This window comes from Schistosoma haematobium, chromosome 1 (assembly GCF_000699445.3).
Source record: "Schistosoma haematobium chromosome 1, whole genome shotgun sequence".
NCBI classification, from domain to species: domain Eukaryota; kingdom Metazoa; phylum Platyhelminthes; class Trematoda; order Strigeidida; family Schistosomatidae; genus Schistosoma; species Schistosoma haematobium.
In genome coordinates this window covers 29,614,884-29,641,114 of record NC_067196.1, presented here as the reverse complement: position 1 = coordinate 29,641,114, position 26,231 = coordinate 29,614,884, and the positions used below count along the sequence as shown (strand labels likewise).

The 26,231-nt window shown below is 33.1% G+C and overlaps 1 protein-coding gene across 1 annotated transcript in view; it reads right to left on the bottom strand.

The window, feature by feature from the left end:
* Window positions 1-23,103, bottom strand: part of MS3_00007067 (uncharacterized protein) — a 33,217-nt gene extending 10,114 nt beyond the window's left edge. The window contains exon 1 of the mRNA XM_051215327.1: window positions 21,788-23,103. The gene's annotated coding sequence lies outside the window, so the exon portion shown is untranslated. The remainder of the gene's footprint in view (window positions 1-21,787) is intronic.
* Window positions 23,104-26,231: the final 3,128 nt, after the last annotated feature.

Genomic DNA, 26,231 nt, shown 5'->3' with positions numbered 1-26,231 from the left:
AGTGAAGACAGTCAGTGTATCAGCAGTCTCTGTATGCAGCATTAGACCTCAACATACACAAGGGCTAAAGTAGGATCCTTAAATACAACACAGACATCACCAACACAATCACACTTGATGGAGAAATTCTGGAAGTGGTGCGAAAGTATTACGTAGTTGGACAGCATCATCGATGAACAAGAAGGATCCGATGCAAATGTAAATGCAAAGATTGGCAAAGTAAGGGATGCACTCGTACAGTTGAAGAACATATGGAACTCAGAAAAACCATCAACCAATATCAAAGTCACAATCTTCAATGTGAACGTCAACACAATCCTACTGTACAGAGATGAAACGTGGAGAACTACCACAACCATCATCAAAGAGGCAGAAGAATGTATAATCAAGTGTCTACTCAAGATACTAAATGTCCGTTGACCGGATACCATCAACAACAACCTAATGTGGGAGAGAACAAACTAGGAAAAGACGTTGGAAGTGGCTAGGACATTCATTGTGGAAACCATCAAATTGCTTCACGAGGCAAGCACTAACTCGGAATCCTGAAGGGAAACTGAAAACTGGAAGACCAAAGAACACACTGAGCCGAGAATTGGAGACAAACATGAACAGATTGAATATCAACTGGAAAGGATTTCATAGGACAGAGCAGGATGGAGAATGCTGATTGTCGGCTTATGCTCCTCCAGGAGGAGTAACAGGAGCAAGTAAGTGAGTAATGTAAACAAAATTGAGCATCTGCAATGACAGTGTAAAGAACGTGTGGATCATCATCATTATGGTGCGAAATAGCTATTCTAGTGACATTCTGAAACGATAAAATTAAAAGATCAAAATATGAATGAACGTTTAGGGTTATAGGAGTATGTGCTCTTTCATTTGATATATTCAATACATAGTGACTAAATACATTTCTGGTTTTTAGATTCTTTTTCTTTCTTGAGAATTATCGGCTATAACTAAAGCTTGAAAAATGTCAGTCCAGTGTTTCAAAAGTACTTAAACTACGTTTAAAAATCCCAAACGTTTGCAGTTGCAAAGAACGAGCACAAAATGAGGCAAACTAACTTTGTATACAAAAATAGGTTCATTAGAATATATATTACTTATTGATTAGTGATTTTTAAAGCCGGAAAGTTCTGCCAATCTTTTAAACCAATCCACACACACACACACACACCATCTTGAATAAATTTGCATAAATCATATTTTAGTGTTTTTTCATGACTGTCATGGGTATTCACCATAAGGTTTCCGAGCTTGTTTTTGCATATTGCCGAATCTATCGGAATCCATGTTCACAGACTTCACCTTTATACTAGAAAGAACTGTAGTACAACCACTCTCTCTGCTTTAACCATCGATATATATGAGTGTGTTTCAGTCGAACTTTGCCTAACCCTATTCATTCAAATAAATTTCTAATTCCTTTCCCTTTCGTGTTTTTACATGTTCCTACCATGGAATTGACTTTTTATCAAAATATTCTGTTAACTATTCTTTTTAACTATCACGTAATCTAACCACTGTTTAACTGAGTTTTTCAACTTTTACAAATAACTACCTCAGTTGTCACAATAATCTTTCTTCCAACTACTCAATTAAACACTTCATATTACTTTATGATCACTGTGAAATTATATAACTATAATGTTATACCACTACTCAATTATTACTATCATTACTGTCGTTATCACTATTATATTATTGTTATAAATCATACATGTATATCAGTGAAGAGCCATAATGGAAAACTGGTTGGAAAAAGACTTGTCTCTATTCATTTTGTTTTACCAAATTTGTAAATGAGATTTTTCACTGTACTGAATGAAATCTGTGGAGCAAAAGTCAAGGTTGAAGGTTCTCAATGAGTATCTGAAGTGCAATGCGAGGTTGAGTGAAGAAAAGATAAATGTTAATTTTATAGAACAGAGTATGTAGACTAGTCTGTATCCAAAAATATACTAGAAGTGTTTTAGTACCTCTAGAGTTCGACCAAATGGAAGGACCTTTAAATGGTATGCTTTAAACCAAATCGGTTCTCGGAATCCATATATTATTATTGCAATGTTAAAATATTGTAAATGAGAGAGTTTGTGCTGTTGAAGAACTTCCTGATAGCCTAAAAGAACAATTTTCGGACTGCGTGAGGATAGTGGTTGATACAAGAAAAGAAAGGAAACGTACTGAGTTGAAGAAAAGCCAGGACAGACAGACTCAACAAATACTATTTCCATCTAACTGAAGTCAGTATGAACACAATTTTCCCAGTGTTGATCTCAACTGTCCTGAGTTGGGAACTTGTCACTACGCCTTAAGTTTTGTGACATTAAGAAACGGATCAATCAAACGGGCATTGAGACTCAGTGTGAAAATCCTTTTCACGCAAAAGTTAGAGCTACTGACTTCAACGAAAGATGATGTCGAAAGGTTTAAATCAGTACTAGTGAACTACTGGTTTAGATAATTAAATGGTGGACACATCAATATTGAAATCCTAAATGGAATTCACCATAACTATTGAGGAAAGAAGTTGATCAACAATCAATGCAAGCAAGTATTTGGATGGATGATAAGTGCTCAAATACACTTGAAAGAATTGGATAGGATGTCATAATGAAATGATATTTATTTGTACAATTGATTTGTTCGAGATGAGAAAATAAATGTTGGTAGGACTCATCTGAGTTATGCACAAGCTAATAAGTTCAGTTGGTTCATGATTTTCAAAGTAAGTATTCACAAATGGAAAAGATGAGAAATGAATTTCTCATTACAGGACTGCGATTTTTTGGAAAGTGAAACAATATACAGTTTTGGGGAGACTCTCAGAAGTAATCTAAATATTGGATTGAGACCAGTGGAGATATTTTTATCACTGAGTATGACAAGGAGGATTTACAAGAACATGGGGAGAGAAAACAGTTGTGTGTTACACTCGTTGTGTGCTAATCATAGTTAATAAAGTGTAAAACATTCATTCGCATTGTTTATTTATATTACTAAAGCCGTTGTGGATTAATCACAGACTCTTTTATATTCAATGGTCGACTTTAAACCCTCTAATTGCTAAGACGTTTACAAATCTTAGTAAGGCGGAGTTGCATCGTTTGTCGATTGCTTAGATTAGGTTCATAATATTAATCTTGTATCTCATGTTCAGTAGATGAAGTGAGATCAAACTAATGATAGTATTTTGAGTTTTGAGTAACAGATAGTTAGGGATATATTAAATCGTGAATAAACCTGTCCGGTTCTCTATCTTAACGCACCTACTATTGTACATTCAAATGAATTGGTATGTGCAGTTCATATTGAAACATGGTGAGCATTTCTATACCATTTACTTTGTTAAACAATATGTGGATTACACCAGAATTAATTTCACTGTAAGAAATATACTATTTTAGGTTTATTTTAGGCTTCCATGGAATTATATCATGCGAAAGAATCAATCGGAGAAATACATACTTTTTGTCAGGTTTATTTAATTCAGTCATCATTTACGTAGATGTACTTATGAATATCATATATTATGTGATGAAATTAACAGAAGTGAAGTTATATTCTATCAAATCACTCTTGCACATAACACAGTTACTTCGAATACAAGAAAAGTATATGAAACGATTTTGTGGATGATGAAATAAATTACGTCGTATAATACATAGTGCATGTATGCATAATTACTGGTCACCCATATCCATGAAGGTTTCATATATGTGGAGATATGCTCTTTTCTCACTTCGACTGATTCTATTGAGGACAGAGATCGACCATTAAGCAGTCACACTTGTAGAATAAATTTATTTTCCGACTAACAGTAAAAACAGTAGCCAGATTAAAGGCCAACAATTTACTTACAATCAATCTACTTTCCATTTGATCTTCGTATATTTAAACATGAACATGAGTTTTCACCATACTGTTATCATCATCACTATCATTACTGTTATTGTTATCGTTGTTGCCATTTTCACTAATTTTCCTCCATTTTTTTGAATGTTACTATCCATGATTGTTATCTCATCATATTTAGATGCAGAGTTTAATCTTATAATTTTAGTCTAAGTGCCAATAATCATGATAAAAACAATAATTAATGTAAGAAGCGACAAAAACATCTTAAATCCCATTTATTTTTTGACAACAACGATTAGAAGTAAAATGTAAAAGTTTTGTTTTTAACATTTTTGTTCATTTGAGAAAATGGTTGTACCACCCACTACATGGTCAAATCAAACAAAACATGAAAATGAAAAAAGGAGATCGGATAGCTTTAGACACCATGCGACATTGTTAAATATGCCGTTTTGCTAATTGTAAAAAAATGTATTAGAGATCATGTGGATTGCGACCAGTGAGTGGAATCCAGGTTGTGCGTTTTATCCAACTTGGGACTCATCAATTTTAGTTACTTACATTCTAGTGTTGATGTTTACATTACGATTCGAACCCAGTACATTTTGCTTGTTTACATACTCTAAAACTACGTGGTACAAAAGGATTAGATCTAGCCAACACACTCAGTATCCACATATAACTACAGTACTGATCGAATTCAATGATAAATGTAAACAATGGGACGATGTAAACTCTTATTAATAACATGTAAAACATGAGTATATGTATCACTTCAAAATAAATTTATCATGTCAATTCATTCGAGTATGGCATGACATTTATTCTGATAAAAGAATTTTTTAAAAAATAGTGAAAAACAGTAGAAGGAATTCAGAATGAGCAATTCAAGTGAAACAAGAGATAGTGTTCTCTCAAACTATAGAGTTTTGGAAACTTTCACCTTGAAAATAGCTTCTTCGTTACTGAGTGATTGGTGGAGGAGTACTGAATATCAAGGGACACTAGACAGCTAGGTTTATCTCATTCGAAACATACAATAGTGTGTCATCAACCTCCACTCTAGAGATAGAACTCAACACCTTCAGAGTTCTTGAAAACTACATTAAGTGAAGACCATTCGATTGGAATAAAATGACTTACGTTTCCATTTTAACATATGGCGAGACAGTCATTCGATGAAATCAGTTTAACAAATCTTCTCTTCCCATCCGAAAATGTGGCACTTTCATGTTTCAAAAGCATTTCTGCACAGTACTTACTGTCACACCTATTCTGTACACAATTTTGTTCTTTTGATTAATCTTACTGAGCGATTACTGATATTATACGGTATGTTCCACTATGTTCTAAGAATGTGGAATATTTGACGTGCGATTTGTACCCAGTCATGTAACCTGCCTACAGTGATTCAACATTGCTTTAATTCCATCCTCTAATCTACATGCCCTTTAATTTTACATTCAAATCACGCATAAAAGAAAACAGTCAGCCGAAATGCAATCGATGTTACCATTGATTTGAAACACCTCACTTGTGATCGCATAAACACGATTCAACACATCAAACGTAAGAACATTTATTATCAAAAATAAGATGAGAGTGTTGTGAATTGTCATAATGAGATGGGAGAAGCTTCTCTATAGATCAGTCGGATTACTAATTGAAAATATGCAAATCACAAAACGTTCTCATTGACTTTAATATTCCCAATGCAACCTTGCAACTTTGTTTAGTGGAAAGTTGCTTTAAATTCCCTCATCATTCTGAGAACAACTTGAAACATATTGGATGAGTTTACGACCATATTTGTTAAAAACAATACTCACTACCGAATATGAAAACCACTACACATTTGGTGAGAAGCGTACATTTCTGAGTTTGGAAAATGATAGAACGTGTACACTCTTTAACTATCTGATATGAGAAAAGGCATCTCTTGTGTTTATCTTATCATAATCGACAATCCTCACTCTAAATTTCAATACCCCAGACATGAATTAAATAATGTGAAACAAATAATTAGATTAAGCTCTCACTCTCTGGGACTCTGGTTAGATAATAAAATCTGGTATGTAGACAACTGAACAAAAAGAATAAATTGTGATTTCTTCCTCTTCAAATGATTGTAAAATAAGTGAATGAACCATGCGGAAGATGTGTTTCATTTATTGCACCAGACGTTTGATTCAATATATGATAAGTGTAAGTGTAAGAACAATTACGTGTACATACCTTAACATGGAAGAATTTTGATTGATTGATTGATTGATTGATTGATTGATAAAGATCACATGATGAAAGACTGAACTAATAAATAAAATCAACCTTGTCTAGTTACATAGTCTGGGTCACTTGTCAAGGAGAAACTGAACCGATGATAAAGAAATTGTTTGTTACTACTGAAACGTTCTTTTGATGGATTGATGTGATAAGTTGTGATAGATTATGATTTGTGGGGTTATCAAACACAATCTATGTACAAGACATATGGAGGTTTGTCCTCAGAAGTAAATTGATTTACAATTCAACTGACTAGTTACACACAATTAAATACATCCCATACACATTCAAAGCTATTTTACGTCAACGTTGAAACAACCAAACATAGTAATAGATATCAATGAAAATTCTTGATTAAGTGGCTTTCGATTGGTAATTAACATGATATTAAGAATTTCGGAAGACACAATCCAAACAAGACGACTACTATCTCTACCGAAACATTGCTGTTCGATGTTGTAAACTGTCATGTTGTTAGATATTGGTGGATTGATTCCACTCCTTTTATCTGAACAGTAAAATGTTGTGAAAAAATATCTAAACCATGAGATCATTATCGAAATAGCTTAATAATGCTTTCAACTGAAAAAACTCCAAACCACAGGTAAACGACCACCAAATGGTGCATGATCTTACATAAAACTGGTATATTGAATTTTACTTTGACAGTCTAGTGATAAAATAACAAGCCACTTTTACACACCTACTCTCACAATAAAAATACACCATTTATGGGTTAAGAGATGTTATCAACGGATATCTGATAGTAATTCATCACCCGCAAAACAAATAGACCGAAACTTTACACTAAATAATGAATCGAGTGAATTTGAACACAACCCTACAACTACAATAAACATTTAGCAACTAAAATTTCAATGTTACATCACTTGAGAATTTAGGATACTTCACTAATGAATCAAACAGACAAGATTTTATAGTTTATGTCATGAACTAGTCATGAACATTAGTTAGACGACCATCGACAACTAGGGAGCACTAGACATACGTGTCTTATTAGTGTGTGGGATCTCGCTACAAACCCTCTACATAGATAAAATACTGTGTTATAATCACTCATTTTCGTAATTCGTCTGATCAATAAAGGCTTTGGATGAAAGAATACTGAATAACTAATCAGGATTTACATAATTAATTCACATTTTACAAAGCACACAAATGTGATTAACATGGGTGGCTTTATTATTTCTAATCTGTAATTAAAGTTTTAAACAAAATAATACATAATAGTGATTTCAGACAAATTTCATTTATTTCCTAGTCAAAAGTGTAGACTAGATTATCAAAAACTAACATTTCGAGAATCGGTTTATGCAAGAATAACAATCGTCTGTAAGTACATGTAATTAGAGATACAAAATAATTTTTGTAAGCAACAAATATCTTAACAACGACATAAGCCTTTCTTTGTTTCTTAAGACAAAATCGAGTTGTAGCCATTCTCCCGTAGGATCATGCCATTCAGAATTATTGTATGTATATATACTAAACAAGCACTGATTAGATGAAATCATTCTAACGTGATATTTTTTAATAGTTTATTTTGTATCCAGGGTATTGTAAATCAAGTGTGTGTGCATTTACACACATGTTAGTGTACGTGTGTACAATTACAATCCAGACATATCGCTTTTAATTAACATTAGGTTGAACTTGATTTTTCTCATCTGTAATATTTCCTTCCAAATTTACGTTAGTTTATTGAATGTAGGTAAGTGGAAGATTTGATGGAGTAATTTGTATGTAAGTGTAAACAACGAACTTCTGTTTCACTAACTTTTACATGTTCAGTGATAAGTGAATTTTCCCGGTACTATAACAGTATAATCATCATAATTGTTTCTGATAATCACATAAAATGAAATCACATTTTGACTTAATGATCTGTAGTCTTGATTGGACTAGTTTTTCACTGAAAGTATCACGATTGACAGCTTGGTAACGTGTATCCAGTTCTCATACTCTTTGATTTTCATCAACGTGTCTTATGAAAAATTTAAAAGATCTAAAATAGATTGCATTGGCAAGCAACTCCCTGATTAAATAGCATTGGAGATATCATAATTATCTCCTACAGAATTCGTTTGTTTGTTTACTACTTTGGTAAAAACCATACATGTCTGTGTGAATTAGAAGAGAAATAGCACTTGATCTGTGGGTCAGATGAATCTTGAAGAGAGAAAGCTAATTTAGTAATCTTGAACCATAGACTGTGAAGAAAGTAAGTCTTCATTGATCGAGAAAAATTGAGTCGAAATAAGATGCAAATATACTGCACTGCTACGTAGCTACAAGCTGATAAACATATCGTGGTATTCTAGAATATTCTAACATACCACTTCAATCTACCTGGTGAATAATAAATGGCGGTACTCAGCAATTAACGTTAAATTATAAGAACATTCCCGATGATAACGGTAACCGATAAGAGTTCAAATCTTTGAGAAAAATTCAACTTGGTTGAAATTGAAAATGATCCAACCGTTTTGTTAATCGCCTCATACAAGTTTTTTTTATTATTACTCAGTTTTCATTATTATGACTTTTATGTATGTCGTTTTTCTTCAAATCTGTCAGGTGGACAAATATCTCTGGTTATTCCGACCCGTATATTATTTCCAAACTTATATTATTCTCTTACCCCTTGATTTGATAATAAGAGTCTCGAATCAATTTATAATGCAATCTTTTCTATCCTTCCGTAGACACATATTTTCCATATAACTATAAATACGAATGTGCAGCTTAAGTAAATGATTTCATCGAAAAGAAAATTCTCTTTGCAAAATTCCCTTTATTTTTATGCAATGACACAATGGGTCATTTTAATCACAGCTTTCTTTGTTGTAATTAAGACACACATTTTATGTGAGAGCTAGTGATACTAATCAGTTGTCTAAATCAAACTGAATAGAATCGAATCGAATGTAAAACAGCTGTTGGCCCAGTCTTACTTTGTTTCTTGTACCTGTTAGTTAATCAAATCAATCATCCCTAACAATTGACTACGTCATCATGCCTTAAACAGTGAAAATGAATTTGAAGAATTTCATCACATTTAAACACTTTCTACAACGTCAAACAACAAAACAGTCATTTCAATATGATTGATTCACTCATTACAACTGTATCATTGGTGGTTGTCAGTGGAGGCCCGAGACAGTAAATGAAAATAAACCAGATGTGTTAACATTCTGTCTTCTTATATAGTGCTTGATTAAGGCTAAACAAAATTATCAATATGTTGACAGAATACTGTTTTTTAAGAAAATATTTATAACTTTGCTTGTCATCAATCTTATCTTCCTATTTCTGATTTGCTCCATAAAAGTCACATTGACAATAACAGACGAGATAATTAAATGTTTATAAAGCGAGAAATGTGAACTTATCTATTGGAGTACTAACGAACATTAAGCATAAAACACTAAACACTGAACGAGAAACGTTCTCTACCTAGTGGAAAATTCAAAAACATTCTAACATGGTGTTATGAAATAATTAATCTATCAGACTGCTTTCTTCTTACTATTTCACACTCTCTTTCCGTCGCCTTCCCGTGCTATATAATATACATGTGTATTTAGTTTACAGTTATCGGATATATATGTATATAGATACATATTGACCTCCATGTAACTATCTGTTTCCAGGGTCCTTCATTATTTCCCACATCATCAGATTGTTGGTTTATTAGCTGAATAAGACCGAAATAGGATAATTTGTTTTATAAGCGAAATTGATAGAAAGAAAAACATTGTGTCGGTGCACACACACAACTAGATACACACCTTGCAGTGTGTTGACACGTAGACATTACATACACGTACACAAGCGAATGTATACAATTATATCCTGACAAATTTTCAGCATCTCTGTAAGTGTATTTTATTTCCAACTTTAAATCAAATTGGCTTTTGATTGCATCTCGTCTACAATTCACTTGTTGTGGTTCAGATTAGATGTGTGTTTCATTGTATGCACACATACACTAAAGTACAATGGAACAATACTGGTCTAATTTAGTTATTATTTTTGTTGTGTACATGACACAACTGAATACAAGAGGTGTTAAAATATATCGAGAAAATGAGTGATGCAACTGTAAATACAAAGAAGGAATAATTGGTTGGCTGAGTAGACAACATGGGAGAAAAACCCACAGAATCTATTTCTTCATTGTACAATCGTTAATATCAGACATGCAGTACACAAAGTATGATACAAATAAATTAAAACATTTTGATTAATTTTAATTAACTAATCAACTAGATAGAGAACTAGCACAATAAAAAATTACAAGTTAAATAACAATGCCTAGTCATGCAAAATCAACTAATTAAATGGTAATGAAAGAAATTTTCGGGTTCAATGATAAAAAAGTCATTAAATTATATGATATCCGGTATGATTATTTTATGAAATGTATACACAAATGTCTGTGACATTTTGCCCACACACTCTCCCTCTCACCTTTGTAATTGTATGCACTTTAAGAAATAGATTGTAATTTACAAATAACTAAACACTATCGAATTACTTTCTTGTCTCAAAAATGATTAATGCATGAATGAAGAAATGAATAAGGGTGAACTCATTCATTATAGGTTCTGTCAGGATAAATGTTGTAACTTATATTTCCTAATACAGAAATAATTGTAAAACATTATAGTTGTCTAAAAATTATCGGGTTTACAAAAAATAACATTTGGCTGAAGCGACGATAGAACATTTCATTTTTAGTTGTTGAGGAAACAATAAACAACTGTCTTGTAATCGTTTGTCACTCCTTAACAATGTGCACTCATCACCCTACCTGTTATCGAAACCACTAATTCAGGATCTAATCGTTAACATTTCCTACTTCAGTCAAGTTACAATTTATAACTACCGTCTACATTTTTAGTGTGATTGTGTGTATTCTATGTTATTTGTGTACATTATTTATAATACCGTATGTTCATGTGGTCGAGTGAATGGATAACATAATTGGAAACAGATAACACTGATCAATACGAGAGTGGAATAAGTATGAGTGTTCCCCTCCTGTTCAGCGGGTTGGATATTATATTTTGACTGGACCAGTGAGATTATTTAGACCATGTAGCGCATGATACTGAATCGAAACTGGATAAACTGCATCAACCAACAGACCAGAATGCTGACACTTATTTTAGTCGCTTCCTGTCATTATGAGATAGTCTTTAACAAACCATTCACCATTTGTTGTGACTTTCGTTTCAAATATGACACATCTATTACCAAATTAACTACTAATGTCATTTGAAGTAAGTTGAAATAAGATTTCTGTTTTACTTTGACATTGTACTCATTATGTGCTGATGACAACTAACAAATCCCTAAGATTCATGAATTAATTAACACTAAGCTAAAATGAAAATAACTGACATTACAACTGTTCCAAGCTAATAAAGCTAGGACAGATTTTTGATTTTATACCAGAAATGTAAAGCCGCAACTGATGATCAGTCGGATTTCGGAATCAGTTCGACATACGCTATAATGACTGGCGTTTGATCAGTCAGCTCGTCCCTAGTTAGTATGATGGAGATTCATGCATAGAATTACCACATACCATGTAAATATAGGATTGTTGCTTGTTGGAAGGCAAATATTACTGACAGTCATATTGTTCTACAATGGAACCGCGTAGGACCTGATTCCAGTAAGTGGTATTTCCATACTCAAAAAATCTGTTTATATTTTGACCAAAGCCGAAAGTATACATCATTCCATGATCAATGCATGTAAGAAATATTCTAAAAATAACCACTAAGATGTAAGCATTTTTATGTTGGTTTTATTAGCCAAATCAATAATGTTTACTATTTTTGTTTCTATTTACTTTCTTCCCATGTTGCAGTCACCATTAAACTGGTTGATTTTGCATAGTCTAGATTCTAATTTCTTGTGGAGAATGGATTTGACCTTTATTGCAAAATATTGGAAACTTTTTAATGTGAACGTTGGTTTCATTTCAACTGAATAGTTTCATATTTACTGAAAACGATATATCCGATCAACAAGTTGTTAATGAAATCAATACACGAATATTTTCTCTGTCATTATGTAATACCGATACCAATATCGTATACTGCAGGTTCGTTACAGGACTATACTGTTGATGACGACTGATCTTGAGAAGGTGAGAAGAAGGAGGGTGTAAACCTTTTATATTTCATTGCAAACAAGTCTCCCCAATGTGATCACATCACCTCAAGTTAAACTGCGAGAAATGAATTCAGATTTGATTGAGAACTGTTCTGACAACTAATGTGACGATAAGCAAAACTTATCATGTCTCTTGTTTGAAAGTGATTGTTTGATTGAATATTCACTGAGCAACGAATTATTGACATTCTATGACTCTTGTAAACTATAGTCAAACGAATAGAGTTTCAAATTGGTCAGTGACACATGAGAATAATATGAGTAATCGTGAGGTGCAAAGTTGTGTTTAACTTGCGATCCATGTGGTTTGGTTAAAGGCCTTATTATCCTGGTTCAGACAAATGTTGGTTGATACATTGCAGTGGAGTACCTCTCAGATTATATTTAAAAAGACTATTTTATTAGCTAAGGTAAGCCACAAACCCAAGTACCTCGTGAAAGCTCACATCCTATAGACTATATGTAAGTAGGAATAAACACATCCGCTTGAGGAGGTTGTGCATATTCCTACACAGTTTCGTATTGAAAACAGTAGTTTCTTTTATTTCCTTACAGTAAATGGAAGAATACCTGACCAAACGGCCCCGACTAACTCCAACACACATGGTTTCTAACCTATTATACATGTAACACTACTGACCAGTCAAACGATGATCTAACCAGTCGATTTTCATTCAATCACTGTGAATTATGTTAAAATAAAACTGAATTCCTAATATATCAAGATTTGATTAAAATAACGTATCTCGTAGTTGCCATGCGAGTGATTATGAATATACAATCCCCCGATACAATGACTTCCATAGATGCAAACTATAGATTATCGTTTACTATTCACATGCATTCGAATTTCAATATTAATTGTCCCGAAGGCTCTATTTGTTTGGTTGAGATAGTGACAATCAGTTGTACATATATATATATATATATATATATATATATATATATATATATATATATATATGTACGTTTAACATATAAGTTGTTGTTTGTATGACGTAGCCAACACGTATATGTAAAAATGATTTACCTAGGTAAATATTATTTTAATAAGTTGTGATTATAATTAAGTGGTAAAATAGAGTTTCTTATTTGATTAGTTAAACATTGTAGACTATTGGATTTGCTTATATTAAATGTCAAATCCAACTGTTAGTTTTGATTTATATTCCCTGATAATTTGATCTATTGTGGTGGAGGAAAGCGAAAAATAACGGAAGAGAATAACACATCAAGAGAAAGATAAACTAACGAAGGTTAATCGGGCTTTTTTTATTGTTCAAGTCTCATGTAGTTATTGGGACAAATCATTCAATTGAGGAATGAGATGAAAATACAAACTAGCGAAATTATATGACGATGATAATTCAGTGTGGTTGTTCATTTGTTAATACATAAAAGTGGGGATTAGGCAGAAACCTCGACTTTTAACTCAACCGTCAAGTGTTTATTGTGGGTAGGAATGGATGAGTAAGTGTGAAAAATTCTTCTACATTCTAAGAGTGTTTCAATTATACTTGTAATCTGTTTGAAATGACGTTAGCCACATACATCCAAATAGTTTATCCAAATCAGGTCGACACTTATGCACTTATGCATCTCAGTTGTTAAAGCGAAAATTAGTTTACCTAGTAATCTCTTTATACTCTCTCCATATTATGGATAAATAACACTTGATAATGACCAGAGTAAATCAATACCTGTCAAGTACATCAAACATTCTGGACAATTAAACCAGGTTAATTTGAAGAGTTAATGGTCTGTGCACATTTTATCGAATTCATCGAAAATCGCTCAGAACTGACCAGATCACTGGTGATCTTCGTCTCTAACAAGTAAACGGTCATCCAGTTATCAATTCATCATTTTATGCTTACTGAGTAAGAGAAATAAGTCTTTTGATATAATCAAAAATAATAATCAGACTTTTTCAGCTGAAGCACAAGCTTTTTCATCTGGTGCCATAATTCTTGGTTTTGATGCCATCAGTTATAACAATGAACAGCAAGTGCTTGCATTTCAAGAGGAATATCACTGTACTTATTATTACAGATATACCATCCTGGAGAATCCAGACCATGACAAACTTAGACGCTGTCTGCCAACTGTCTGTAATCATTAAACGATTTCACACGAATTAGCCATAGAACAGTATCAGACTTACGTTCATTGAGAAAGAAGCTATAGCTATTGACTGTATGGATCCAACTATCTATATGTTTCAAGGTAGAAATAATCCCGAACAAATACGACTGCTTCTCTTATGGATGAATCATGAGAAAGTCTACGATAGTAAACTACTCAAGTATTAATTACTTCAAATTCAGCAATGCGTTGAGGAAAGAACTGCTATAGATCTATGGCGAAGTTCTGAAAAATTAATGTCCATATCAACGTATCTTTAAAATTTATACAGTCGTAATATAATGCAATTTTTCTTCACCTAGCAAGGTCTACTCACACATGGGTGTATTATTTCCACATTTTACTTCTTAACTATTAGTTTCTCATGGTTTGGTGTCTAGTTGTAAAAGAATGAATATATGCTATTCATAATATTGAACAAATAACAGACGTTATATTCAGACTACGGTAACAATATTTGTTTGTTTAGGGCCAGTGAACGGTCTAATATCAACCGAGACACAACCGAAACGAACGGACTGAATAACTTTGATATCACCTGATAACTGCGAGAAATAAAATCACCGTATAATATTCCAAAATTCATAATTCATAGATCCTCATGGGGAACTGTGATGGCAGTTGTTTGAACAAGTTAAGCATATCAATTAGTTCTACTTACTACCAGAAGAACGTTTAATGTCAGATAAAATAATATAATGTTTTCGTGACAATTAATGGCCGGTACAGTTAAGGAGTGAACGAGAGATTTCCACTTGATGAAATCTGTGTGTTCTTACATTAATGAAATAGTTTGCCTTTGAAAATGAAAATTCCTGATCTAAATGTAGCTTTCATCATGATATCATTTTAACAGAGGAATCACAGAAAACCAAAAATAACTAAACAACTGTTTAAGCCTTGTTACTAATGTGATTTCTCAAGTAAATAGGAGATTGAACACTCGTCTATAAAAAGCCACACTGCCTAGACCTTGAATTCATCTGAAAAGTCGGAGATTATAACGAGCCAAACCTGTCCACTCATGATTCTTTTATTTTCAATTTGATGTGAACTTGCTACTGAGAGATTGAAAATTGAATATTCTAACCACTAACCTACTTACTTCTCAATTTCGATCATTTTTTTGACGAATAAAACTCAAAGGCATAAAATAGTCTGAATAAGGAATATTAAAAATAGTGTGTTCAGGTTAAGTGCCTTTGTATTTCAATGCAATATAACGATGGTGATTGAAGTTGTAATATAAGCTCGATGGTGTAGATTTGTAAATCAGGTGTGTTTGGTGGGCTGATTCAACAATTTGCTAATTTAGTCAAAAACTCTCAATAGACAAGCTAGTTTCACCGAGTATATTCATCGACTACTATACAAGTGAAACCTTAAGCGACCAACCGAACTTCGCACTAGCAGTTGAATGATGGGACCTCATTGAATCAATGGTAACGAGACTATCTAAGGCCTAGTTGAATAAATGATATATTATCGGTTGTAAATACCTGGTATTAGTCGCAATAAGAGCCTCCAGTATACAATGACCGATGGTATATATAACAAGAATGATTGCTACACAATTTCAAACCTTGTTTTTAGCCTCAGAATTCACTAATATTCATTCCGAACTTTGTTTAGGCGTGATAGGTAATAGTTTCAGCTAATAAGAAATTCGAGAAATGTGAAAGAATTGATTGACACGAAAAATACTTTAGATATGCATTTTCACAACTCCTTATTTTTAGAGAGGAAGTGATCAACGCATTACTGACACATTTAGTAAAATATATTCAAACTAGTTTTCCATCAAAATGCAACAGTAATATCGATTATCTAGATCCAGTCAAATAACGGTGAAACAGACTGGTCAGTTTAAATGATGTCCCTTACTATCTCCTCAGATTACAGCTTCAAACATTTCCCTATTTATTCCGGTTTGAATAGACAACTAACATCACCATCTGCTTGTCATATAAAAAGTGTGGTTTACAGTAGGACATAGAAATGAGCGCTTAACAAACAAGTTATATCACAAGTCTGAACCAGCACGAAAACAACACGAGTTATCGACCTACCGGATGTAAACAGCATTTAAACTGCACTGCCCAAAAATGACGCCCAAGAATGGAAGTCTGAAATTTTTACAGTCCTTTCACTGATTCTTACAGTGACAATCACCTAGTTATGATAGCCTTCCTATGTATCCCATTAATGTATGTTGAGTTTCGACTACATGAGTATTGGTTATTCTAAGCTTACTGTCTTACTCAATACTGATGTGCAATCTAAACTGTTGGTGAGTAACAACAGAATAACCACAACTTGATAACGTCCATTATTGCTGCTCCTAAAGTCCAACTTTTTCCTGCTATTTAGGTCGGAACATCATCTGAATATAAAATAGAAATAACGTTACAAGTGCTTTGTAGATTAAATTTTGATCATCTTCAAATTCTTCCTCTCTATTACTGTCTACCTGAAGTTACCACAGTGTTTGTCCCCGCTAAATATAGAACTACGATAGACACTGGATGTTCGTAAGAGAAACAGATATTTCTCTAGGGATGCAACCAATTCATTAATAGGGATATTGACAATAAATTTTGCACTCTTACAAAAAATGTTCAGACATACATTTCCTCATATCCAAATGGAGAAGTCAACTCATCCAGCTATCATAGGAACGCTTCTATGGCAATTACTTATACATTAAATACATTATTTTACCCATTATGTAGATTAGTGAAGTTTGTTTCAAATATTTCTTTACCACACCACCAAGCAACTAATCAAATGAGATACTTATATTTTATCGAGAATGAAATTCCATAACATCACACTATTTGCTGCATTATTACAGTAAATGTTTGTGTAATTTATGAGTAAACATCTGAGGACCATTTGAAATTAACCAAACTAGTTTTGTGTTACGAAGTTGGGAATAAATTCCTACGGAACATATTGTTGGAGTACAAACACGTGTGTAAAGTGGTTGGAGATAGTTGTCAGAAAGTCTTGGACCTGAGATTTCTGTTTGTCGGTGTTCTTCACCAAGATGCATCCACAATCTTGAGATGGCTAATGCTACCTGTGAAATTCGAAACTGACCCACCCAACCTCATAATCCGAGACCCAACCACTGAATTGTTAGAAGCTACTGGTCTCCTGTAGAACTGAGAAATTTGCACTTATTCATCGTGAAGTAGTAACCAGTGTGATGTTTGCTTAGTCCATAATGCTGACCGGGTTCTATCGACCAGATTGCAAGGTAGTCATTAGTTCAAGTAAGTCGACATCGTGTCGAAGACATTTCGATGTAAGAGAGCATCAGTTCCTCAAGATTATGAGCACACTCCTCTGATGAGTGCCAACACAATAGAAACCTGATTCATGTCTTTCTGTCGATTAACTCCAACCACCTTACATCAAAACGTGGTGCACGCTATGTCAAGTCAGCACGAAAGGACTAAACAAACGTGACATTGATCACCACAGTGACAACTCGATGCAAGTAAATGTACATACTTTTATGAAAATACACAAGTGTTAGCTGAGGAATTTTGATGGATAATTACACAGTTAAGATTAGTAGTTTACTATCACAGATTAAAATCAAATCAATGATCTATCGAAAACACTGAAACGCGTTTTCGTCTTAGTTGTCGACTATTTAAAAGTATTAATTGGGTTGGAAACTAAAGGTAAAGCAGATTAGACCGAGGTGACACTAAATGAGAATCATATTACAACACACAAACACACATTTTAACCAAGTTAGTCATGCATGAACAGAAAGAATCACTAATCCAATGAATTCATTCCCAAATGACTCCAACCATATCTCATATTGACAGTCATTCAAATGATCACACTCTTCTCACACATCTACCTGTGAAACAAAATGTTTAGTATAGGAAGCATGTGACCATTTACTCGGTCTACTACTGACTTTTGAACAATCTTGTTACACACACTCAATTTTGCTAATGCGAAAAATAACAGAAAGGTCAAACCAGTCGATTGAAATGTGATCAAAAAAGATTTAGAACCAGGGTGGATTGATGAAAAGTACCTTTTTTTGATTGTTCAATGTTCAGACTCATGTGACTATTGTCAGTGAGTAGTAACCAATATCATTTTTGTCTGGTTTATTAGTGCTTTATGGATTTTGTCGATCAAGTTGAGATGTAACCCCTAATCTGAGTGGTTCAACATGCAGATGGACTGTATTTGTTTCCACATGATTAGTTGTAGTGAACATGGTGATCTGGAGACGAGTTATGTGAACATAATATTAGTTACCGTTTGGTGATCATCAGTGTAATCATCCTAGTCCTAAGGAAGAGTCGATCGTGGTTGTGTCTCTGACTATGATGTGTGTTAATAAAGATGATGATGAAATCCACTGGTTCCCTCAATATTCCAGATACGTTTGGTCGATACAAATCCTAGATCTAGGATTTCCTGCTAACTCCCTTCAAACCTTCCAATATTAGGAAATTAGCACTCAGGTTGTAACTAATTAGTCCAACTCATATTCGAAAGATGATCTGGTACGTCCGAGGGTGGCCACGTGTATACAGTCACTGCCAGGGAAGCGCTACGTACTACTTTCTCGCCATGTGGATGTTTACGAAATTAAGAGGACGAAAAGCGAATGTCCGGTTCTTTAACCAGGCTGGTGGATATGGAGAGTCCATCTAGGGGAGTTGGAAAACCTTGATTACAAACCAATGGTGCACATGGGCTCCAGTATCCTGATGGAACAAATGGTGTATGAACCAATTGTTGGTCACCGATTACCATGGGACTGCATCTCCTAACGTTGTGCCACTACTTTGTGGATTAGACCTTTAGGTCGAAGGCTTCAGGTATGGCTCCCTAAGAAAACCACCTGCTTCGGTTTGGGCACCCGGGAAGTATCACAGCCCACACACAAATCAAGTGACTTGTGTGGCGCATATGTATTCGGTACCCCTTCGTACCAATATTTATGTATTCAAATAAATAAATATAATTTCAGTAGAAATGAACATTACTACTACATCAACGGTCAATTAAGACATATACGTAATGCAATAAACACAAAGTATTCAGCATGTGTAATCCATACTTTGGTGACGACCTCAGAAATGTAGTTCGATTCGAAATCCCTGATTAATGTTCATCAAAATATGTGAAAATTGGACAAGTGTAAATTGTTAAAAGCGGCTATCGTAAACATTCATAGGGTTTAAATGTGACTACCTTACTACAGAGACAAATGATTCTGAGTTAGCAGACTAGAGCAATGAAATGCCGGTTAATTAATTTGACCTCGTTTTCGTCTCTGTATTCACATGAAAATGCAACGACCTTGAATTTCTCTTTATCACTACAAGACTTGAGATGTAGATTTATTTTATGAATCTCTTGTAGTAAAATAGGTCATCTGTTCGTTGCTTTGACGATTTTATGTTTGTGTGTGTGTCCTGACATGTCAATGATTTGTTTCCACCATTAGTGATAAAATTTAAATAAGAATGACGAGATGGTTTGTGCTAAAACGCCAATATGAACACGTTCGTAATCAAATTCTGTTTCCTCTCAATGAAACGTTAGTTAAACAACTGAGTACACACTATTTAAACACCTACTGACTACTATTCAGTGGCATTATACTTCAATTCGAATGCAGATTTAGTGGTGGGGTTGTAAATGTTATGTGTTCAACTTCACATGGGTTTATGGAAACACACAGTCGAAGAGTTCATAACTAGAATGAAACTGTCTTCAATGGTTTACTGTCTAACTTCACTTGATAGATGTTCTAATAAGTTAGCACCCAATATGAGCTTGGAACTGTGCTCTTTGTAAGACAAATCGTATTTCATAAATATGACTCACTAAACTTCATGATACTCCAGAGTACCAGTTACATAACTTAAAAATGTATGAACAACTGGACTGCAATTCACTGTTGTGTACAAGAATACATAGTCATTTTACTCGAATATGTTCTACTGAATAAACATGTATCAACAATAGACTTGAAATATGTACGTAACATTTAAGCAAAACTAAAGTAAGTTGTATCGATTAATTTAACTATGAACTAGTTAGGGAATTCTTTTCGCAACAAACACTCTGTTCATTCACTCGGAATACTGTTACGTCTATGGTAAAATTTGTATTTTAATTTTCCCTAACTGTTTAGTCTTGTAATTTATGGTTCATTCATAGATACTTGTAGTCAAATTTTATTACAAAATCACACAAAAGGTAATATACATGTAGTACATGTAGAGTGATCGACAACTTATACTTGAAAAACAACTCTTATGAATGAGACGAAGGAAGAAATCTGCTGTGATTCATACATAATTCAAACAAATGAAACTACTCATTTGTTCAAATTTGTATATGCATTAATGTTTAGTCGTGGATTGGTTAACAATCTGTCCGCGAGTGTCATTGGTGCTTTACTTGATCTACAAAGTTAATTATTTTCTAACTGAAAATATTACAATGACTTTTTATTGTTTCCTAATTCATGTGTTTTCATAACTGCTATCAATCCATCACCACAGTATAAATGACAACAATCTTTAAGAACAGACATTATAGTGACTAGTTATTTTACACCTTGTCAATCGTTTGTCACAACAAAACACAATCATATTAGAGTTCATGAATGCAAAACAATATACAACCGGTCCAAAATACACTACCTAGTACATATATCTAATATGCAATGGAAACATTGTACATATGAAACTGATAATTCATCATGAGGATATTAAGTACTTAACACTGAACTGAGAACATATTTTATTATATAACCATACGATATTTCACAAAATATTTGGGCATGTCTAAGATGTAGAAATACTTTGTTGAAAACACAATTACAGGAAATCTCAGGGAGGGCATCATTTACGTTAAGAAAATGCTCAGATATATATACCATACAGCATAGTTAAAACAACACTAGACAACTATTTACATCCTTACAGATTTGAGCAGTTGCATAGGCTCACTAGTTCCCACACAAAATTTGTGACTTAGAGGTGACAACATTCTATGCGCTTGATGGTTGAGTTTCATTGAGGACTGACACAAATTGAACACGAAACCTTATAGTTTAGTCCAATATGCATAATTTCAAAAGTGTTTATTGAAAAAGCAGTTTGAAATTGTCCACTAAATAATTAACAATGATAAATGAGAGACTGATTAATACATCGAACTAAGGGTCAAGTCGTTACTAATAACTCAGTAATATTATGATAACATTGCAATAACTTACCAGATGTATCTTTATAGGATTTAACTAGTTTAATAGTTCCATTATTATCGATGCTTAAAAATCTTGCTTTCATTGAATAATTTTGTGCGAACGGAGTTAAAAGCAATGGTGAAGTATCTAAATTAGACATATAAAATGATAAGCTACGTCTAGATCTATGTGGACGCATAATCACATTTGTTATTGGTACTTTACGACTTGAATGAGTAGAACTTAATGTTTGAAAAGTTGATAAATCTAAATACTGTAACAATAAATCATCCACACTTGATGCTTCCATTGTGTGATTAGACGATATTACTAGTGAGGGTGGAGATAAAGATGAATTTGGCGATATTGTTGATGATGACAAGTCGGAAGAGTAAATCGATGAAGTGGTTTCGGCAAAAGTTCCATTTTTAGACAATGAAGTAGGTTTACCATTGATACATTGTACATTGAATAAAGTGAATAATAGGTACACAAATATAGCATAATATTGCATGGTAAATTCAAATCGATGAAAACTACTTTCGGAACTGGTTGTTCGATATGAATAACATCGGAAATGTTTACTGGAATCATACTCATCAGTATTTATACATTCATTATGAGCAGTGTCAGAAATAGCTGTTTCATAATTCATATTTTTTGAGGATTTCAGGCGATCAGAAACAGTTTTTATCTCTCTATACCATGAGGGATGTTGATGAAAGTGAGTATGTCGTCTTGATGACAACTGGATTCTATGGTTGTTTTTGAAATACCGATAATTAATGACATCCTTATTTGTCATAATAGTCCTGTATCGGGTTAAACATTGTCCTAGTAGATATTTAATGCATATCACGTAAAATCGTAAATAATATGTCACGAAAATATAGTTGAACCGTACTAATGATCTCAGTAAGGAAAATAGCTTGAAAAATATTTTAGATATGGTTGAGGGTAAAAACGATAATGATGATGACGTTGGCAATGACAAAGAAGACGACAACAATATTGATTGTGATGATGTGGATGAGTAAAGTGAATGCAAAAATGTATGTAGTTCAGCGTTAATCCAAATAATATCCAAGTGTAATGAATTCGAGTTGCATAAATGCATCAGTTCAATTTAAGAAGTAATTAGAAAAGTTATTTATTTATCTATCCAGAAAACAAATGAAATCCGAATGTAGTTTTCATGTGTTTAACAACAACTGGTCAGTTTCATAAATGATATTCATGTGACCGCATAAAAGCACGTTGATAATTAATTACAAGCAATTTGTTCAAGTCTCACTGTTACTACACATGAAACAAGTACAATAGTAAACATCAAGTGTAAATGAATTGAATGATGAATAAGATTTATCATAATTATAATGATGAATAAGATTTTTGTGTTTGTATCACCCACTCAGATTAATTTTATTTTGTAGTTGATTCGCAAATCGACCAATGAATGATTAGGAAAAATAAATTGTATACATACATTACCAAGCACACATATTTAGATGTATATTTATTGTCCAGATTGTGTTCAACATACTTGTACAATTGTATGATGGTAACTATAATAAAAACACATGGTATGTAGTTGATAATATAGATATATATATATACATTAAGATGTGTGTTTCATTAATCTGGTAATCAAAATCCTCCTTTCACAATCCATTTAGAATTTCATGTCGAAGTTTCTTGACTAGCACTCAGAGTAGATTTATCATCACCAGTAGTTACGTAAGTCAAAATTTACCACCCAATCAACTTTGAATGATAACCTAGTAAGAAGACAAATGCAAAAGAACTAAGTAATCACTTCGGAAATCCCTTGTTACCGATTTCGTTTTTAATGTCCTACAATTTAAAGCATGGTATATCTGGTTGCCTCGAAATTTTAATCTACATCTCCACAGAGAGAGAGAGAGGGGGGGTTAAAGAATAGGTGAAAACTATTCAAGAAAGCGTAGGTGCTTTTTTTTAACAAGAAATATCCATCAACATAATCAAGCATCATATTCCTACAGACTGATGTCATCTAATGTATCACTGGTAGCCAGTGAATATTTAGTGATACTTACATGTAAGTCTGAAACTGTTCAGTAAAGCTAATGCATAATCTCGTGTAAGACAGATTCAATAGGACAAAACAGATATTTAGTGATTCCCTAATACAGGTCTAATGTGATTCCCAGTCGATATGAGTTTGTGATGAAGTCCTAGTCTCAGGTTGTGTACAAAATCTTCACTAATCCACTGTCATAATACTATAAGATATTTTTCATTGAAAAAATAAGAGAATTTTGGATAGATGAGTTAAAATAACACTGGAAACACAATAAATGAAGTCAGTAAGCCAAAGAAAACAAGCAAAAATGGCGAGTCTGATATAAAATTCAATGATTAAACTTTTACTCAGGTAATACATGGTGACTACTTAAATACGGTACTAATTATGGTCTGATATCAATGAGGAAACCGTTAAATGATATAGAGAATAGAAGATTGGAAAAAATCGGAAGTCAGTGAAAACCTTCTTACAACAGTGGTTTACTCTAATGTTTCGTGACTCAGTGTGAACCTCTTCATCAGAGTGGTTAAACAAATAGTCTGAGTAAATTAACACAAATTTAAGTAATCTAAAGGAACAATGAAGAGTATTTGGTTCAATCGAAATCAAAAATAAAAATAAGTCTGAATCTGCCAATGTCATGCCATTTCGGTCAAGGTGATTTTGTGTGAGAAATCATTCGGTGCATTTGCATGTATACTGGTAGGTATACAAAATGTGTATTTAATCACGTGAAGAGGCAGATTTGAAATTCGAATGTGTGTGCTTGTGTTAATTGTATGAGGAATGAACTGACTTAAATGTGATTGTCTGTATAATCGGTTCAAGTTGTGTGAACAGTAAGGTCTTCTTTTCTCTAAAGACAGAGAGATCTAATATTACTTGAGAAGACTCAGCTATTCACTTTTCTTTAGAGTCGGAGAATCCTTTCTGAATTATGTGGATATTTGTGGTTTCTGCTTGATAGTTATTGTACATAGCATGTGCTGCTACTGCCAATCTTATCTGTAAATTTTCCAATTCTACAAGATTATCAAGTGGTCTTTTTGTGTAGCCTAAATCTTCCTAGGCACGAGTTGAGATTTCACGAGAAAACTCTCGAACATAGAACACATCACAATCGAGACCACTTCATCTGTAAACGCAATTCTGTGTGGGTGTAAATGAGATCTTTTCCTTAGTTGAAACTAAAGCATTTTGACTAGATCTAGTCACTGTTTAGAAGTCTTAACCTTGTATATTTTCAAGATGCATTTCAGCTCTTCTGTTGTACCGTAACGATAGGACAAAACTATGGCACCAATCTATGATATCTCATTAAAGTTGTTATTTAAAGATGGATCGTTTCGTTTTATTATGTTTCTGATAAAGTTCATGAGGAAATCATCAGGTCTCAAGATGTTTACTATGTGATTTCTTCTTGCAGCTCATCTTCATCGAAAGTGGTGATCTTGTTAGCTCTTCTGATTAACTTCAGAGCCAGGGAAGTTTTTCGTACTGTATGAACGTGCAGAGCTGAAACTGATGTACCGATTTGAATGTGTCCGTTTTCTGTATATGTTCAAATTGAGATTTCCATTAAAATTCCTTTTAACCTAAATTTGTTTCCAATAGCTGTCTTATAGACATTTTGACAGTTACGTTGTTAAAATGCACTAACTAGTTCATTTTATTTTTCAATTTTCGAAGTATAATGTTACAGTCTAGAAGTGCGTTCAACATTCACATTCATAGGTAAGATTTAGTCAGAATTTTTTAACTGAATATATATGTATATAGTGGTTCTTTGTTCCTGTGATACAACTATCCTTTCTGATCTTGTTTATTATGACTGTTATCATTGAACTGATATAGCTAAATCGATCCAACTATAGTTATTCATAATGCACAATGCATGGTTTACCAAATTCATTATATTTTTAAATCTAATGTACTTATAAATGTGGGAATTTACCATCTCAATTGTGAATATACAATAGATAACCTTAATAAATAATCTTAATATATCTAATAGACTAGCAAATATGAATTGTTGTAAAATATATATCTTATGTTTAGAGTTTTACTCACTTAACCATCTTAAATATGTTTTTAAAAAGTTACTATCATTCTAAATGTAATTTCTATGGCTATGAACTTATAGTTTAATAGGGCACAACATTTGATTAGTAATCACTATAATCTAATTTTGTTGACTGGTGAGAAAAACAATGGAAAAAAAATCTTTACCTTAATGATGAATTCGAAAGTCATGAGAAAATGGAATAGAACTAACCTGAATTATTTGTGTGTTATCATGAATGCGAATACTTTCATAAAGGTGAAAGACATAGAATGAATAATGAATAATTTAACTTTTCCAAATAATTGTGTTCATAATACTTCTGGTTCTACTGTATCACTTAT